Genomic DNA, 18,889 nt, shown 5'->3' with positions numbered 1-18,889 from the left:
AAGCTCCAAGGATGGTCCTCCATCAATAAAAAAAAATGTTTTTCTAAATCGGACCAAGTTTCACTAATGAGCCTTAATGTTAGCCCACAGTCCAATAATCACCATCGTCGTACATGTGGAAACACAAGTACGCAACCAAAAACATAAAAATATCCTTTTCCATCATCACCTTCATTTATTTTTCTTTCCATTGGAACCATTAACCCCCATGTGCACACACCATAACACTAAACCTTAACCATGGTGTTTGTTGTATAACCTAACCACAAAACCTTCATCGTAGACCTAAACCCCAACACCACCACTCTCCACCTCCTCACTCTCAATCCAACAAACCCTAGCCATTCCAATTTCCTACCAACGCCTCTTCCTCTCCCACAATCACCGATTAACTACCAACAATCACTACTAGAAAAATTAAAATTAGAGAGGGAACAAATCCGTCACTAAATTTGATAAAATCCGTCACAAATCAATTAGTGACGGAATTTGTGACGGAAATGATTCCGTCACAAAATTTGGCGTCACAAAATATTTAGTGATGGATTATTTTCTCCGTCACAATTAGTGACGGAATTAAGGCATCACAAACAGTATAATTTCCGTCACTAATTTCTAATAATAAATGTTTAGAAATTAATAAAAATCCGTCGCAATTTGTGAGGGATTAAATCCGTCATAAACTGTGATGACTTTAATTAAGTAGAATCCGTCACAATTTGCGAGGGATTAAATCCCTCGCAATTTGTGAGGGATTAAATGCGTCACAAACTGTGATGACTTTAATTAAGTAGAATCCGTCACAATTTGCGAGGGATTAAATCCCTCGCAATTTGTGAGGGATTAAATGCGTCACAAACTGTGATGACTTTAATTAAGTAGAATCCGTCACAATTTGCGACGGATTTTATCCGTCACTAACTGGGATGAATCCCTCACTAACTGTTGATGACTAAATTTGAGGAAACACCTATACATGTAATCGATTACTAGACAATGAAAATCATATGTTCGAAATTTACTTATTAAAAGGTTCTCTGGTAATCGATTACCCATTTCTTGTAATCGATTACCAGAAGATGAAAATTCCAAATTTGAATTTAAACTTTACAACTTGAAACTAAACCGTTGTAATCGATTACCAAGTCTTGTAATCGATTACCAGAGCCTATTATTCTGGACTAAACAATAACATTTGTCTTTTGAAATTTAATAACAAGTAACTAAGTGTGCTATATAATCCTATCAGATGCAAACAATCATTGAAAAATGCGTTTATAGTATGTTAATGGAACAATTATTGATTCAAGATCTTGCGTATTTAATTTGTACAATTAATCAACTGTATATAATAACTCATTACTATTGTCCAACATATTATATTTTATTCTAAGACTATTCATGAACAATTGTTGACTAAAATATATTTTTTTTTCATTCGAATACAGTGCAGAATAAAGTTTTTAGTAATACATAATACAAAATTATAATAAACTAATTTTTAAATTTATGTACATTATCACATTAAAAAAACTGTATGCTAATCTAAGATAGAGTTTTTTACTCAATGAGACAAGGAAGTTAACACTCAGTTGTACATTTTGGAAGATTTGTTTTTCCTCCATGCTAACATTCCCACAGCTACTCCCATGCAGAGCACCTTCTTAAGATGGAATAGCCTTACTCTCATTAACCTTTGACTCGAGAGTTTCTTGGTGAGTCACAAGTGTTGGGAACTTCCCTGCAAAGTGGTGCAAAATATCAGAATAAGGTTCAGCTAAAGCAATATTGAAATCAGAAACCCAAAATATAACAATTCTAAAAAGCAGGGAATCAAATTAAAAGCAAGGGATAGTAGAGCCAATTCAAAAGGATAACCAAAGCCACTTAAAAAAATTATGTAGTTAGTGTTTAAAAACATCCAAGTAAATAAAATATAGCGCAATGTGACCAGAAATTAACAAGAACACAGCAATGTATTATGTGAACTGATCAGAACAAGCAAATCTCCAAGTACACTCTAGAACATCCAAGAGGATCAAAATCGTAAGCCCAAAACAATAAAACGTGCCTGCCTTGTTGAGACCAGGTCCCAAGAGACGAGGAATTTGCTTGATCCTGCCACCATCTTGTTAAACAGCTGCTAGCAGTGCTATAACATTCTAAATTCTTGCATAAATAATCATTTGAAATGACAATAGTACTTGAAAGCAAACCAGAGAATAACTTGGAGTTCAAATTAGGTTAATAGGTGAGCTTCCAACACAACAAAAGTACCAATCCAATTGCTAGATGTTAAAAAAATTGAACTTGACAGTTAACTATGTGTACGTTTCACTTTTAGAGATGTTGCAAATATAGTTACTCGATCGTTAGATAATTGATATGCATAAAGGCCAAGAATTAATCATCCAAGTACCTAAAGTTACCTTTGAAAAATAAGCAATTTTCTAAATTTATGCTATCACAAACAAGCACATAATGCAACTGCTAGTTGTAGAATAAACTACAATGATACTCAACTCGAAGCTATAGAAAAAAGGAAAACTGTGTGAGGATGTATCTAATGAAAAAGTTATTTTGACTAGTGAGGGAAACCAATTTTAACCATACAACTACAAATGGATGATTGAAATTAATAGGTCACATGATCATCCCAAATGTACATGATTTTTATAATTTAAACTTAATCACTCATGATAAAGATTTAATGGCCAATACCTGTTCCTGTCAATCACACACACAAAAATATCATCGATGTCTCTCATACATAGATGTATAGTTTACTGCAGTATCATAAGCTTGGCGGTTCAATATCTTAGACAAGTCAATTTCAAAATATGAGGCACCACTAGGCCCTAAGGTAACTACAATAAAGCACGGTGACATAACAAGAAATTTTACCTCCATAATCCTTCTCCTTGACATTCAAATAAGAATCAGGAACCACCCACCAAACTCCCGGCAATTCTGCATTTCCAAAAAAACCACAAACCGAATAAACCCTCACTAGCACAAAACACATGCAAAACACTTAAAGCTCAAAAACAACATATACCTTTAATCTTGTAAGAAAGCTCTTCAGACACAAGCGCACCAAACGCAAAGTAGTGCCTAGTCGAAACAGAATATATCTTCATCCGGGCTTCCTCTTCACTGCAAAAACCAAACCAACCACACTAAATAATCAAAATCCAAAACCCACAAGATGCATATTTTACATCGGTTCTACATCGGTTCTCTCGCTATTAGCCAAATAGAAGTCATTTTCAATTTTTAGTTTTCTATTTCTACCTAACCCATGATTTTTAAAGTTAAAATACGAAAATTTTTGAATGGATAATTGAATTATAATAATAGTACTAAAAATCAATTTCTATCTTAGTACTGATTAAAAGTTTCCTCTGAGTATTATTTACCTATAGTTCCACCCAATTTAATAACACAAACATCAGCTGGCCCTTCTTTCCCATCAACTGGTATCTTTGCAACACGTTCTATCCACTCTTGGATAGCATCTGTAATGTGTGGAACAACCTACAAACAAAGGAAAAGCAAAATGAAATCAAGGTACCAACAACAATTACAAAAGCTTCAAAGAGGAGAAATCAGAATCAGAATGATTAAACATACCTGAACAGTCTTTCCAAGATAATCTCCTCTTCTCACCTTCTCAATAATAGACTACAAACATTCATAATAAAATAACCATTAAGAAACATCAGGAACAGCTAGTTAGAAATATTAAATACGAATCATTCATAGCCTTCTAAGTTCTACTAACAGTTTAAGCTTTTGCAAAGTTAGGCCTTTCAACCATACAGTTAAGTGTCCAATACTTTACACCCCTGTTCTGCAGATTAAATTAATTTTCATCTCAAGATAGAGAGCCACTGCTTTGTGCAAATTTCAAGTTCAAGCCCAAAAAATAGCTTGTGTTTCAGGGTGTGCTCGAGAAAATGAAACTTTCTTATAACCAAATTGGTATGGTGGGTGGGAACGGAGATGATAAACTTACGAGTCAACTTTCAATACAACTTCACTAAAAATTATCTATGAATTTTTTTTCTCCATTAAGATGTTAACCATTTTTTGAGAAAGCTATTAAAGGCATGGTAGATCTAATTAACAAGCACCCCGTTCTCCCCATTCCAATTTGAAAAATATCAACATAAAATTTACAAGTGAGTTCTTTCCAAGAAATTACCAATCAAGGAAATAAGATCGGTAGCTTCTATTTCTACTGCAGAATCAACAAGCAAATGTATGTCGTACGTTCCATTTTACACTGATTCAAGAAAGAAGAACGAAAAAAGCAAACATATAAATGACATATGCTACCTCAAGAAAGCCAAGAACTTAGAGTGCAAGAACAAATTAGGGCAAATGTCAGCACCTGGTGAAATTATATAAAAAAATCCCAAAATAATTTGCAAGTTAACTTACAAATATTTTACTTTTCCCTTTGGCGAAGAACTCGTGCAAGACCAATACCACATTTCGAGACAGCTCCTCGGAGAGGTTTGTGGATTTGGTGCACCACTCGCGAGAGCTCCTTCGAGACTGCGCGTTTGTGGATTTGGATGACTAGAAGAGCCTACGAGAGTGTGTGTTGAATGTCGCGAGAGAGATGCTGTCTCGAGAGGTTGTGTGCGTTTGTAGGAATCGATGATTTCGTCGTGGGTGGGGTCGCCTTCGGGCTTCTCCATGACGACGAGCCAGTGTTCGAAGTCGCAGCCGTCGAGGAGGATGGTTTCCTTGGGGGGGCGGTTGGACCAGTTGGGGTTGGGGTCGTTGAGGGAGGAGGTGGTGGCGTTTGTGGAGAGGGCGCGGATGGAGGGGGTGGCGGGGAGGAGGAGGCAGCGGAGGGAGGGGGAGGCTGCGAGGGAGATGCGGCGGAGGAAGGAGAGGGCGGAGAGGGAGGGAGGAGCGGTGGCGGAGAGGGAGAGGGAGCGGGAGAGGAAGGGGGTTAGGGTTAGGCTTTTCTTTCAGCTTTCACTTATAAAACACTCTTGCTTCTAGAAAAATACTTGCTTCCTTACCACAACCAAAACTAAAGTGTGTAAAATATCTTATCTTTTCTACATTTTATTTTTCTTATAGTTTTATAAATTTTATTTTTAATTTTTAATTTTTATATTTGATAGCTAACTCTCTCCACAGGGATCTCTCAATGTTTAGGGATTCATTTATTAGTTATAATTAAGTGGAATTGTTTATGCTTTAGGGAAATTTTATTAACTTTACCTTTGAAGAAGCAAATTTCACCTAGAGTGCCCAAATATTTTTCTCCACATTGCTAACTGCTAACTGCTAATGTCTTGTTCTACGGAAGCCGGCTGGGATGGAAAGATAGTGAATGAGTCGTACCAATGGGTAGAGAAGGTAGTGGCGTTCCAGCCAGAGGTGAAGCAGTGGCAATCCGCTGTCAGGGATGGGCTACAGGCACACCGCTGCTGATCTTCTCCAATTTCACCTAGGGTTTTAGAGGGAAACTAAAAATTAATTAAATATTTTTATCAAAGATATTGATACAGATTTTAGATTTTATTTACTATGTTTTATAATCAAAATAAATCCAATATTAAATCAAAACATAATAAAAATTATAACTAAAATCACAATAAATTTTCTAATATTAAATTTAGTCTATATTAAAATTAATTAAATATTAGTATTTAAGAAATTGTTACAGATTTTAAATATATATTTTAAAGTTTTTAATTTATTAAATTAATTGAAAATAAATTATATTTGATCACTTTTTAATAAAATAAGTGAATGATAATGAATTAACTAAAATTTTGAAATATATTTTAATTAAAAAAAATTATCAATACAATGACTAAAAGTATTATAATAAATAATGAAATTAAATAAATTAAACCTTAAAATGATTATTTTTTTATGATACTAAATTAAATATTCTAATTATTTTACAATAAATTAAAATGAAAAGATAATAAAATATTTTAACTGATACTTCAAATAAAACACATTAAAATATTATAATCAAAAGAAATCCAGTATTAAATCAAATATAAAAATCATAATTAAAATTATAATAAATATTCTGATATGACTCAATGAAGGGTTTCAAGATATCTTGTTTTCTTACTTTTTTTTCCTTCATTTAGAAGCAATTAAAGTTAAAAAAAATAATTAAAAACTTGTAAATTATCCTTGTCACTTTTAAATCTAAATTACATTAATTTATAGTTTGTTTTTAAAGATAAAAATAAAGAAATTAAAAGATATTATTTTATTAACATAAAATAAGAAACTTTTAATTTTTTAACTAAAAATTTACACTTTAAAATTATAAAATTATGACATTAGAAAGACATTTTTCAATAAACAACTAAACTAAAAAATAACAAATCAATAACTTAGAAAAATAAACTGACACTTCTGATTTCTTTACTTTAATTTATAAGTTTTTTTAAAATTTATTATATTATAATTAAATTATTAAATTAAAAAATAAATATTTTAAACTTTTCTAATTACACATTCATTTTTAACTTTTTTAGCTAAAAAATTATATGCTTAATTGTATTTTTGATCTTTCAAGTATTGCAATTGTGCAATTTTGATCCCTAAGATTTTAATTGGGTAATTTTAGATTGCAATTGTGCAATTTTAGTCCTTCAATTTTTAATTGAACAATTTTAGTCTATTAAATATCATAATTGTGTGATTTTAGTCTCTCTCATTAATCAATTCTAACTCATATTTTTCACAATATTAGGATACTTGAAAACACAATATCGAGTAATACCTGTCATATTAATAACTTTCATGCAATGTTTTAAAGGTATTTAATAATTATTACTATTTTAACAATGATAGAAATTGAAATCAAAGTAATTCAAATACCAAGAATTTCAAATTCCTTGAATTTGTAAAATTATTCATCCAAACACACCATAAGGGAATGCAATTGTAAGAGACAATTATATGAGTAAGATGTTTATTGTATGGATTAGAGTACTCTGTGGGTTCTTAAGAGAACCATGAGAGAAACAAATAAACTATGCAAGTTTATATTTTGCTTTTTGATTGTTCTGTTGTATTCCTTGTTGCGTGAGATGTATGAATATCTATTTAATTCCACAAATACATGAGTTTTGATTTGAATTAAACATGTTTGGTATTTCAAATATGAAAAAGATTATGTTATTCAATTTTTTTTATTTGTGTTATAGTATGTGGGGTAGAGGGTGTCACACAAATGATACATATTTATTATTAATAAATACATAAAAATATATATATATATATATATATATATATATATATTATAATTTTATAATATTATTCATAAATTAATATCAATAATATTATTAGTATATTTAAACATAAACTAATAATTTGATAAAAACTTATTATATATTAATATACTTTTACAAAAATATAAATATACATATCTTATCTACTATATTTATATTTTTGTAAAAGTATATTAATATATACTAAGTTATATTTATCAAATTATCAATTTATCTATAAATATACTAAAAATATTATTGATATTAATTTATTAGCAATATTAAATTATTAATAATATATAAATTTTATTTATTTAGTAATAATAAATATATATCATTTGTTACATTAATAAAAATTATAGTATATGTTAACTTAAATAAGCAAATAATGGTATAATTTTAAATTATTATATATATATATATTGAAATTTTAAAATTATTAAATTTTTAATGGGAGAGATTCAAATTGCACAATTATGATTTTTGAGAGACTAAAATTGTTCAATTAAAAATTAAAGGACTAAAATTGCACAATTACAATTCTTTAGGGACTAAAATTATCCAATTAAAATCTTAGGGATCAAAATTGCACAATTACAATACTTGAGGGATCAAAAGTGTAATTAAGCCAAAATTAAATTAATTTTTTTTTTTATTTTAACAAGTTTTTTTTAAAATATTTTTAATGAATGTCTTAGTTTCTTATGTTCAAAATTGACAATTTTTTATTTAATTAAATGAATTTCATAATTTTTTTAGTCCTTTAATGAAATAAAATATTTTTAATTTTATTATTTAAAAAAAAAAATTAACATATTTTCTTTAATTATGCATAATTCTTAAATATAAAAGTTTCATAAATAAAATTTAATATTTTGAGAGGGAACAATTTGTCACAAATTTTTTCACAAAATATTTTAACCTATTTGTGACGGAATTTTGAGAGGGACAAATCCGTCACTAAATTTTTTCATTTTAGTGACGAAATTTGTGACGGATTTTTTAGAGACGAAGTTCATTCCGTCACAAAATCCGTCACAAACATTTTTTTTTATTTAGTGATGAAATTTGTGACGGATTTTTAGGGACGAAAATTTTTCCGTCACAAAATCCGTCCAAATATTTTTTTGTTGATTCAGTGACGAAATTTGTGACGGATTTTTAGAGACGGAATATATTCCGTCACAAAATCCGTCACAAAAGTCAATAAATTCTTGTCCGTCACAAAACTTAAAATTCCCTCACAAAATGCGTCACTATTAGCGATGCTATTTCTTCCGTCACAAAATTCGTCACAAATATTAATTTTTCTAGTAGTGAATGACGTCACTGACGATTCCCTTCTCATCTTCGATCTTGGTGTTGGACCCTACTTCGCCCTAACCCTCCATGTTCCTTTCTTCAGCAACACCAACCCTTTAGTGGTTCCCAAATCCCGCTTTGATTTCCTTAACTCTAAGACCCTTCCCAACTACGTTGCCGGTCTCGGCCGTGGCGCCACCCCTTCACCACATGCAAGGTAAACGCCTTTGTCTCTCTAACCCTTGTTGTGTTCATTGACTCCATCCACAACCAAGGCTGCTAAAGGAAAATGAACAATTGAATGATGCACCCCTTCTTGATTGAAATTGAAACTCCTATAATTTTTTTCTTTCTCAAAACTCAAGAAAACCCATTCTTGTTAAAATTCTTGAATATGTATTTTATGTTTTATTTTTTCTTTGTTCGTTTTTTTTTATCACAAAGATAGTGAATTATTTTTGCAAGTAAGACCTATTTTATTCTCCCAATATTGATTATTCTTTTTTTTTTTTTTAATTTTCTTGTTCATTCTTTTATTATTTCTCAAGTCTTGGACGCTTTTGGTATTCAAGATGATTCGCAATTCAATTATAAAATAACGGATTCAAAATGCTTGAATGAATTGGAATAATTTCAATTCGATGGATTAGTAATACTAGTTGTTATTAATGTTATTGTGATTATGATTGCAATGATGTTCCGTGGGAGATACTGACTTGTGACAACTTAAATTTGGTGGAAGATAAATGAAGAAGAAGGTAAACAAGAGAATCATAACTCTCATCGAAAATGGAGTCAAAACAAGGCATAGGTCCATGTTTATCATTGTGGGCGACAAGTTTCATAACTAGGTATCTTGCTTTCTAAAACAAACACCATTGGACAATTAGGTATGATATATAGGTGATATCCACCTTATTTTTAAACCATCAAAATATTAGAACATATTATAATTCTTTTCATCTTTCCAACATAAACATTTTTAAAACTTTATTTAATGTTTAAAGAAATTAGGCTGGTACAATTTAAGTGTTAAGCAGTGCAATGAGGAGGAGGTTTTACTACGTGTGCAGGTTGTAAATCTTTATTTCGTCCTTTGCAAGGCACGAGTCAAATTCAGTCCAATAGTTTTATGGTGTTCTAGTACGAGCTTGAACTAAGTAGGTGCAGTATATAATTGTGATACCTTGTATTGGTTTTTTTTAGGGATAAAGGTGTACATTGGTTTGATTAAGACGATCTTGAATACAATGATGAGAGGAAACAAGAAAAGTAGATTCAAAAATTGAGGTAGAGGGGTCTTTTGGATCACAACAAAGTTGAATAGTTTGAATTGTTTATGAATAATACAACTCCTTGTTTCTATAAAGATTCAGAAAGAATTCTTGGTAAAACTTTTGGAATGTGTATACTCTAGGTATCTTTACACTTCCTATTATCTCAATCTCTTTATCTTTTTCAAATTGTCCTTTTCTTTCCATTTTTTTCCAAGATAAACCAGTTTTGCCATTTTTTTTTCATTGTTTTAGGATTTTGAGGCATTGACACCTAATCTCCTAGAAAGAATGATAAAGACAAAAGGGGTAGGAGGATTAGTTTTTTTGGTGCTTCATTCTCTATCCTCCTTAACTAGTTTGTACACCATGGAGATGGTATGAACACAGATTCATCTGCATTCATATTTTTTAGACCACTTTTTCAGGAGAAATTTAATTCATTTACTTAATTATAAAAATACTTAGTAGGCTATAATTATAGTTCCATCTTTTGTTGATGTTTGAGCAACTATGACTTGAAATTTGAATTCAAGATCTTCTTTTTGTCTCCTCTATTCTCTTTTTTACTGCTTTTGTTGGAGTTCATAAAGCTCTTGCCGTAGATTAGTCATCCTTGTCATAATTATTATTTTTATATAAAAAAAGGGCGCTAGTTATTATCTGAGGTAAATCTTATATTTGATAAGTAATATTGTTCTTGAAATATTTGGTAATTTGGAGCATTCTCAATTATATATCATAAGAATATTTAATAGTCGTAATAGACCAAAAAAGCCATAGCTGTTGCGACTATAAGAATAGTTACAAAGTTATCCTAAATTCAAATTGATGTGGTAGATATTTATAAGTTGTCCATGACTCCATGTGTTTTACTTTTAGGTGTTTCTCTTAGGAGGTTCACTACAAAAAAAATGATAAATAGTGGAGGTTATTTTGTGGAGGTTTTAAAACCCTCCTTAAATTATTAAAATATGCAAAAAAAATTCTTTAATTTACAGAGGTTTATAACCTCCTCTAATTAAAATATTATTTTAATTTATAGAGGTTTATAATTTACTCTAATTAAAAAATATTTTCCCGCTTAAATATTTTTTTTCTAAAAGATAAAACAAAAAGAAATTAGTACGTGGCTCTACTAGTACATTCCCTCTCAAAAGATAAAACAAAATCTTTTCACTTCCTTCTCAAAAGAAATCCTTAAATCCTCTCTACCAATACGTGGCTCCCTAACGTACGCTAAATCCCGTGATGATTCCAAGTGCCCCCTAAAGTGAACCCTAAATGTCATTTGCATCGTTTTGATTCCTTCTGCCTTGGACACTCTTCCTTTGCTTTGCATTTACTGCGCGTGCAACTCAACGAGGTCAACTTCACCTTTCCAAGCTTCATTTGCATAGAGTCTTGATTTTTTTGGAGCATTAAATTACTATTCATATATTGGCCTTGATGGAATCAAGAAGAATGTGGTGATTATTTAACGTTAGCTATGCTATATCAATACGTGCTTCACACCATATAGGAACTAACTTTTTACCCTGTACTATTTTTCTTTATTCAATATAACATATAATATTAGGGAATTTCGATCATTACTCTTCTTGTCATTACATCACCTCTGATATTGTCCGATCCATGATTAAGTATGAACTTAGGTTGAAACATGTTGATATTAATATAATATTAGACAAGATGAATTTATCATGATTTATTATGTACTTCCATCAAAATTATAACACATTATGTATATTTATTACTTATTAAGAATACATTCAAATTCTGAAGAATAATATGCCATTAATAAATAAGTTATGGTCATATGTCATTATCAGTGTAAAAGTCGATGACCAAACAAAGTTGCTATTGATAGAACTTTGAAGATAAATTTGTAAAATTCAAAAAATTACACATAAACAATATATTGTAATCGACTGTTTTAAACTTTTAGTTCATAACCCTTTTTTTGTTAAAAAAGTTGGCTGCCAAAAATTGAGTTTTTAGTATAAAGAATGTGCCTTTTCTCTTGTTGTAGGGTGCTTGTTTTGGAATATGTCACTTCAAGTTTAGTCCTTCAAATTCACCTCTATTCCCCATTTGGGTCACCCTCATTTGGTCATATAATTTTGGCATGCATCCTTAACTTCACCTAAAAATCTATTGTACCTAGGAGTCATTTTGATTTGTAGTCCAATTTTTTATGCTCTGAATATTTTGCTATTTATTGTAACTAAAACATTTGCATGTCTGTTGTGCCTCAAGATGGAATGCTTGCATTGCAGTAGTCTATGGCAACTCTGTTGTGTTGTAAGTCTATACATCTATCTCTGTATATTTTATGAAATTACTAAACTAGCCATATTTAAGCTAGATCATGATTAATTTTGTTAATATATCATGACCTGTACAATTTTTTTTCTTCTATTTCCATGTGATAATCAGCCATGATTGAGATATTTCATTTGATAAATTGGTTGGAACTTGGAATAATGATATATGTAGACTTCACTCATTGGTCTTGTGTTCCTCCATTTTTATTTTACTTAAACTAGTGTAGGAATTTAGACTTCAGTTAAACTCTCAAGTCTCAATTCCTTTTAATCAATGTTTCAGTTCTTGATGCATTAGTGTTTAGTGCAAGTATTTTATTATCTCCCAATTAGTATGATTGTTTAGAAACAGAGATATGGTGAACATCTTGACTTTTAGGCTTCCCTGCTAACTACACATTTTGTTAGCACAATCCATCTCCCTGATGAATCTCTAACCAAATTTTATTTGTATTAAATGAATATATCTTAGATGACAATGTTGTTGCAGGAGATAAAATGCCTTTCAGCTTCTCCAATTGCACTTGATGTGACTTTTTGATTATCTTAATAATGGTTGCATACTTCATGCTTATCTCTATGGTGCTCTTTGGCTACACATTCGCACCCACCCACACACCCCTCCCCTAATAAGTTTAATATAATATACACAGCCAAGAAAGGCCTATCCGAAAATTATAGAGTGGCTTGTTTGTTGTTGGAAAGGTAGTTAACTACTTAACTTTAAAAGTAGGTCTTTGTCTAATATGTGTTTGAGGTTATGGACAAGATTGAGAAGTTTATTTGGGAATTTTTATGGCCTAGGCTTGGGGTTGTGAGAGATATCATTTAGCTAGCTGGGAGGTTTCCTACATGTCTAAAAGAGATTGGACCTTGATTTTTTTAATTTGGTTCTAAGAAAAAGAACAACTCTCTAGTGAGTAATTAGTAATGATCGTTTCTTTTGAGACATTGTCCTTTGTGGAAGAGGATAATCAGAAGAAAATATACACCAAAATTGTTAGGATAGTAAATTTGTAATGATGCTACTCTTACACCCTAAACTTTCATATCTCACATGCAAGCTTACCAAATTCACAATAGTTAAAGTAAACTCATGGGGGGTTGGGAGACATAGACCAACAAATTCAAGATTTTTTACTGTTATTGTCCAACTCTTGACTCTTGAATCAATGTTCTTTATTCTCATCAGATTCATTTCCTTTGTTTACTTTTTGTAGCCGTTATACTAAGAAGGATTTCTTATCGTCTATATTTGTTTCATTCCTCTTAATAAATTCATTTTACATGTATAACAAGATTTGATAACTTAAATCATAACTTGATATTTAAGTTAGTTTTGTTCACCTAAACTTTTATTCTGAAGAAAATAGAAAGACTATTTTTGATGGAAGAAGCACAAAAAAAAGAAGATATTCTTGATTTTGTGCAAATGGAAAATGAACAATTGAATGTTGCACCCCTTCTTGAATAAAATTGAAAAGCTATTATTAAATGTTTCTAAAGTTGTACTTTTTTCCTTTCTCAAAAATCAAGAAAAGTCATTCTTGTTGAAATTCTTAAATGTGTATTTTATGTTTTAGTTTTTCTTTCTTCGGTTGTTTTTAACCGCATTTATAAAATACATTCTTTCTAGCCTCTGGTGTACTTGGTAAACCATATTATGATTTTTTTATTATTTACATTGTTGAAGTTGTTTTTTAGAGAAGTACGCTTTTATCTATTAAATTAGGTCATTGGGAACGACCATTCCCAACCTAGGTTTGATGTTGCAAAATTTCTGTTAGGAACGGTTGTTCCAAGGTTGGGAATGGATTTTCTAAGCCAAAACTAAGTTTTTGGCTCTTTTTTTGTGCAAAAAACTCCTTTTGGGCTTCTCAGGCCTTGTCCTGATCCACTTTTGTTCTTTGCTCAGTCTTCAAGGGCTACTCTTCTTGTTCTATAGGTCTTCTAACTTTAGTAGGAGTAGCTCGGATGAAATTTCGTGTTTACACCTTCCCCATAAGAAATTTCTCTAAACATTTATGATTTTTTAAAAGCACACTTTAGCATTTTGAAGAAAGACAAAAGGAACAATGGTAGGGAGGATAAAATAGACTTAATGAGACACACCTACCCACCAAATGATAGGTACCTCTTTTTCCATGAAGACAATTTGTTGTGTGTTTTTTGAATAACTGGCTGCCAAGTAGTTTCTTTCCTTGGATTCTCCCCTACAGGGATACCTAAGTACACAAATGTGCCTTATGATGATCTACAATTTAACAGTGCAACAAATCTTAGCCTTATCTCTCACATATTTGGATACCCACCAGTATGCTTTTATGAAAATTAATTGAGTCTAGACACTAACTCATAACACCTAAAAATGCTCTTCATAATAATAACATTTTGCATTGAGTTATCTGCAATGAATAATGTGTCATATGCAAATTGCGAAAAAGAAATCTCAACTTTTTCCTTTCTAGATCTTAAACTCTTTTTTAGGCTCCCATTTACGAATACGAAAATTGTTACTATTTCAATGTAGGATTTTATCCAACTGATCCATTTCTTGCAAAATCCTAACCTTTCCATCATGCAATGCAAAAACTCTTAGAATACTAAATCATAGGTCTTCTCATAATCAAATTTAAAGATAAGACATGGATTTTTATTTCTCTTAGCCTCATCCACCATTTCATTAGCAATGAGTACTCCATCCAAAATATTTCTTCCCCCAATAAATGCACACTGTAATTCACCAATTACTTTTTCTAAAACCACCTTTAACCTTGGATAACACCTTGGCAATTATTTTATACATATACATCCAACTAGGGAAATTGGTCTATATTCCCCAAACTTTTTAGGGTTCTCATTTTTTTTTGGAATAAAGGTAATGAACGAAAAATTTTCACCTCTAGGAATTCTCCCATTAACATAAAACTCATCCAAGATTAGCACTATGTCTATCTTTAGAATATGCCAAAATGATTTGATGAATTTAAAGTTATATCCATCTGATCTTGGACTCTTGTTATTACCACCGCATGCCCAAACCACTTCTTTAATTTCCATTTCATCAAATATTGCAATAAGCTTCCTATTCTCATCCTCTCCAATTGTTTCAAATGGTACCCCATACACCCTAGTCTTTCTTGGAGATTTTCACTAAACCTAATTTGGAAATAACTCTTTATTCCTTCCTTAACCTTTTGCGGGTCTTCTTCCTATCTACCAATTCGTTAAAAAACCTTTCACTACATTAGTACATCTTTTCCAATTCACCATCAAATGAAAAAAACTTGTGTTACCATCCCCATCCTCAATCCATTTATTCCTAGCTTTTTGATGCATCACAAATTCATGTATCATCGATACCTTGTAGAATTTAGTCAATAGGTTCATTCATTGTTGTGTTTTTTTTAAGTTAACCCACCCTCTTCATCCTTTATGTCCAACTTGTTAATTTTACCCACCAAATCTTCAGTCATTCTATCTAAGTCCCCAAAAATATATTTATTCCATTTCTTCAAGTCACCTTTCAAAATTTTCAGCTTCTCCTTGAACATATAAGCTGCCCACCCATGAATCTCAAATCTCTTCAAAGTTTTATCCACATAATCTAAGAATTTTTCATCTAAAAACAAACAATTAAACACCCTGAAAAGCTTTGGTCCTTAATTCATATTAGAATTCCTAAATAGGATTGGAAAATGATTATAAATGTCCCTATGCAAGACTTGTTGAACATAGCATGTCCATACATTCATCCAGGCTTGTGATAGTAGGAATGTTGTAAATATCCTAATTAGAGAAAATATCTATAGAATCTTCCTATTTTTTTTTTCAACATATTATAGTTTCTTATTTCCATATTTGGGAGGATCAGATTGTTACAAATAGATGTAATGAGAATGTAATCCGTATGAATGAAATAATAAAATCATTCTCTCTTTTCAAGTTGGTACGTATCAAAGCTCCCAAGATTTTTGCTGCAACAGTAGCCACTACCGCCACTATCTGGCTACCACGATTGTTGCCATAGCCTTTGGGGTCATTGATAAGGGCAAAAAAGGTGTGTCCTACTCAAGCGAACACAATGCCGAAATTCGTTTCGTAAAAAATGTTGCCATGCGCCGTCATGCGCAACCACCAGCGTCGGTGCGTGTAGCCTACACACTTAGCTTCGATGAGACTCACTCGCTACCGCCATCGCAGAATCGGTCATCGGAGCCTCCTAAGTCCATTCCATAGGTCGGTGATGTTCCATTTGCGCTAGATTCTAGTAGATCTGAGTTTAGAGTTTTTCCCTCCTTTTTAGGTATAGCCCTCTCGTCATCGTTGCCACAAATAGAGTCATGGGAGACACCTAATTACATTCCAAGGGATGTCTACCATGACAACCAAAAAGTGGGTCCACAAGGGATCAAATGCTAGGGGAAAGTCATCTGGAAAAGGTAATCGTAGAGACTATTGTTCATATTGTAGAAGATTTAGACATACCAAGGAAAGGTGCTTCAAACTCTATATAAGAAATAACTTTCTTAAGCGCATGGGAAACAACAAAGGGTCTACTTAAAGATGGGCAAATCATACAAGTATTCTTTAAACAAGTCATTTCTGGCTCAAACCTAACTAGTCTTTAACTTGTCTCTTCAAGTAACTACCCAAGTATTCTTTCAACAAGTCTCTCCAGGCTTAATCACCGAGTATTCTTTTAAACCAAGCTTCCAAGCTCAAACATTAAGTATTCTTTCAACAAGCCTCATCAGACTCAACCTTTACAAATAGAAATTTGAAAAAAGTTATAAAGGTAGCTTCGTCTCTTCTAAACGTGATGCTATGAAATTTAAGCACAAATAAATAGTACAAGACATAATTTATCTATAAGGTATGCACTTCATTTTTTTTTGTAATTTCCCTTGCTATCTCGTGTTGTATGTCTATATCCTCTCTTTTTTTTTTCTTGATTCAGAACCCCTTATATAGTAGCTTGGAAGAAAATGATCGTTGAGCAATCTTCTTAGGATGCTTTGTTTGTCTTCTCTTCAAGATCAGAGAGAGAGAGAGAGAATTAGTCGTTACTATAAGCATTTAATACTTTGCGTGAAGATGTCCATCTCTTATCTGATCTTGGCAGCTACTTATCATCATTTCATTAGGTAAGGTGAAAAGCAGTTTCTAAATTAGAGCAGTGCGACATATTCAAAGTTCCTATCTTCTTTTCCGTGATTTTTGGGATTTTTTCCTTTCTGACGCAAGGATTTGATTTTCCATCTTTAGCAGTTTTTGGTGTCTTCAAGGAAGCCATCTCATTCGATTTCGTTTGATGTCCTTTGTCTTACAGACAAAATAAGATACTTACTTTGTCTGGAATAGTTTCTTAAAATTTTTTGTTTGTTATCTTTAAAACTTATAATCTTTCAAGGGATCTAAGATCGTCTTTTGATTTTACACAACTCTCCATAACTTTTAGGGAAATGAGTAAAGAAAAAGGTTGTGATGGCTCCGTGATTAGTTTTGGATCCTCTTGTACTATCCCTTCTTTGCTCCATGTTGTGAACCTTAAAAGGCCATTTTTTTGAATAAGGTTATTGACAGCGACACCATCGTAACTTTGGTGATTCCTTTGCCGACACCATTGTAACTTTGGTGATTCCCTTGCCAACACGGACAACTTGTTTCTGAGCTCGAGACCACCCTCACACCACCAACGATTCCATGAAATCTAGTCTGTTTTCATTTAAGTGTGTGTTCTCTTATTTATTCTTTATAATATAGCCATAGAAAATGATACAATTTACACTTTAGACTTGTAAACAATCCCCATATACCGAATAATTACTACTTATAAACTCTTTGTTTAACTTAATTTTAGTTGACGTAGAGCTAAAAAATTTTCTAATATACAACTCTAGCTTATAAACCTTCCACAATGATGTCCTCGTGAAAGCCATGAAGAAGCTCATATTGAAGGACCTTTGTTTTGTTTCCATCTTATTTCTTGAAGAAATGTTAAAGAATAAGAAATCAGCTATGATGTTTTTTTTATTGTTAACCGTACCAATATGCTTTGTGTGGTATTTTGTTTAAAAATGTCGATCTTGGAATATTTTAAGTTATTTTCTCTTCCTCTACTTCTTATATTTTACAACCAAATTTTACCATTTAATTCTCCTCTTTTAATATTCAATTCGTTCAAACTTCTTTTAATGTGCGAAACATTTTAAAATTGATGATTGATATTAATTATATCAAGTCTTTAAGGAAAAAATATTTAATATGCCTTATATATATATATATATATATATATTATATTTTAATAAAATATTAAATATAATTGATATTTGGATATTATACAAGAAATTTGATACATTTATATTTGTTCGAAAAAATTGATCTCCTAACACTTAAGTATAACTCTGTCCTTGACTCCAACCTCACCATTAAGTGAATCCTAATAATTAAGTATTATATATATATATGTAATAATATAAATAATATATACATTACTAATCACTAATTAAGTGTGGTTACTTTAGTTATGACATATATAATTATATTTTTTTTATTACATTCCTATAGTGTATTTAATAATTAAATGATAAAAAAAGTTATGTATTAATTAACATAGTAAAACAGTTTTGGATTGTCAATCACCATGTATTTTAGAAGGAAAATTTATGTTGGTTGTGACCTCACCCAATAGTTTATTAATCAAGTTCGTTAA

The 18,889-nt window shown here is 31.2% G+C and overlaps 1 long non-coding RNA gene across 1 annotated transcript; it reads right to left on the bottom strand.

The window, feature by feature from the left end:
- Positions 1-1,054: 1,054 nt before the first annotated feature.
- Positions 1,055-3,782, bottom strand: LOC145949607 (uncharacterized). Its single transcript, XR_014427976.1, has 4 exons — positions 3,634-3,782; positions 3,059-3,537; positions 2,072-2,970; positions 1,055-1,741 (listed from the first exon to the last, which is right to left on the bottom strand). It is a non-coding gene; the product is annotated as an uncharacterized LOC145949607 (long non-coding RNA).
- Positions 3,783-18,889: the final 15,107 nt, after the last annotated feature.

The sequence above is a fragment of the Cajanus cajan genome, chromosome 1 (assembly GCF_000230855.2).
Source record: "Cajanus cajan strain Asha chromosome 1, NIPB_CcT2T_4, whole genome shotgun sequence".
Classification (NCBI taxonomy): domain Eukaryota; kingdom Viridiplantae; phylum Streptophyta; class Magnoliopsida; order Fabales; family Fabaceae; genus Cajanus; species Cajanus cajan.
Note: the sequence above shows the minus strand (reverse complement) of the source record. Positions and strands in the feature narration are given on the sequence as shown.